Below are 1950 nucleotides of genomic sequence, written 5' to 3'. Positions count from 1 at the left end.
CTCCATCCAAGGGTCTTGGCTTTCAACCCCATGCTAGCAATTTGTTTAGAAGCAGAGCGTTATCCCTAAGTAGTACTTTCAATATTCACCCAAACAGGGTTAGTGGGAAAACGATTGTAAAGGGGACGAAAAGGGGCCCGATACATCAACGAATTCATCTACAAGCGTTAAAAAAGTGAAGGACACAACCTGTCCAAGTGTAGAACTAGGTTTATTTAATGCCAGCTCTGAAAACTCTTCTGCAACCATGACGATGAATGTAGAACTTATGGCATTAATCAAGCAAATGGATACGAAGATAAACGGCATTGCCAACGATATCAAACTGGTACGTGAGGACTCCAAGAAGGATTTCAATGAGCTTAAATCTTTGTACAATGGTCTGAAAGACCAAATTGAAACCAGTAAAACTAGAACTGAGACGAGATTGGGGATTATCGAGACGAGGCTTGGTACTTTGGAATTATCTAAGCAGACTTCCGTCTCAGACACCGACTTGAATCTCCAAATTGACAAGCAAATATCTGCATCTCTCACTGCTGCCCAAGCTGCTCATATTAGCAACCTGGAGGACTCCCTGGCTCAAAATTTTAATGCAGCCCTGGATAAAATTAATACCAAGGAACGGGAGTCTAAAAAGTTGAACATTGTTATTCGTGGGATTCTCAGCAAGGAGTTTCGTGCTCCAATGTGTTTCACCAACTTCTTGAAGGAGAAATTTAAACTAGAGAATCTCATCAGGGACGAGAGAATTGGTGACAATTTTCCAATAGCCGCAGTCATGCTCACGGACTGGACAACCAAGCAAGCCATCCTATCTAGTAAAAGAGAGGCTTTAAAGAATTCCAAAATTTTCATCGAGATTGACCTGACTTCTAGAGAGAGCTGTATCATGAAGAAGCTGTGTGATATTCATAAAGAGGCTAAAGCAAGTGGCACCGCGTCGAGACTAGGTCACTTGAAAATTATGATTCAAGGTAAATGGTGGGGCTGGGACGATATCAGACAGAAATTGATCCCAGTGGTGGTCACATCTAGAAAGCCCACATCATACCAATCTGCACCAAATATGAATATGAACCAGGGAAACGAGCCAAGCCGAGCATCAGACAATATAAGGATCCAGAGCCCAATGCAGTCAGTGCCGTTAATATCTGTATCGACTTCTGGAACGCAAATGGTCCTGGGCGATTAGCTAGCTTCGTTGCTGACTGTCCTAGCCAATTCAGCTTCATCAGTGAAACGTGGGCCACCACAACTCCTGTCCATCTGTCCAATTTATGGGGCGATGCATTTCAACAGTTCTGGTCACCTGCATCCAAGGTCTTCGTTGGTGGTCGAGGCAGCGGTGGTCTCGTGCTATTCGGTCGTAAAAGTGACTGTGAATTCACCATGCTGCACTCCTGTGATTGTGGCTTCTATTCGAAGCAAGGTCTCACGATTTTGTATTTATTGTTTGTTCATTGTATTTGAATCATTCTGTTGTTCTTAGCGAGGCTTTTGAAACGTTGCAAAAAATTTTCCATGAGTTTAACTCCAAATATGATGATCACCTTTGGATTGTTGGGGGGAATTTTGATAGTTGGGTGGCAGAACTAAATTCTTGGCCGGAAGAAGTGTTTGGCGACTCCAATCTTTACAGTAGGCGAGTTTCTGTACATAAAAAGAAGAATCCTAGAGGCGAATTACTTCTTGAATTCATGGAATGCAATAATTTTATACTCCTAAATGGTAGGACACCTGGCGATCATCCAGATAAAATCACCTACGTTAAGTCTGGTGGCGTCAGCACTATCGATCTAGTCTGGGTTAACTTTTCGCATTCACATTTAGTCAATAATCTCACTGTTAAGCATAATATCACTCTCTCTGACCACTATCCAATTTCCTTATCAATAACCAATCCACTTGTCCACTTATCAATTAGTACACCTCATGAAATTACAAAAA

This window comes from Diachasma alloeum, unplaced genomic scaffold, assembly GCF_001412515.2.
Source record: "Diachasma alloeum isolate Michigan unplaced genomic scaffold, Dall2.0 Dall_scaffold_00442, whole genome shotgun sequence".
Classification (NCBI taxonomy): Eukaryota; Metazoa; Arthropoda; class Insecta; order Hymenoptera; family Braconidae; genus Diachasma; species Diachasma alloeum.
The sequence above is the reverse complement of the archived record's forward strand: the minus strand, read 5'-3'. Positions refer to the sequence as shown.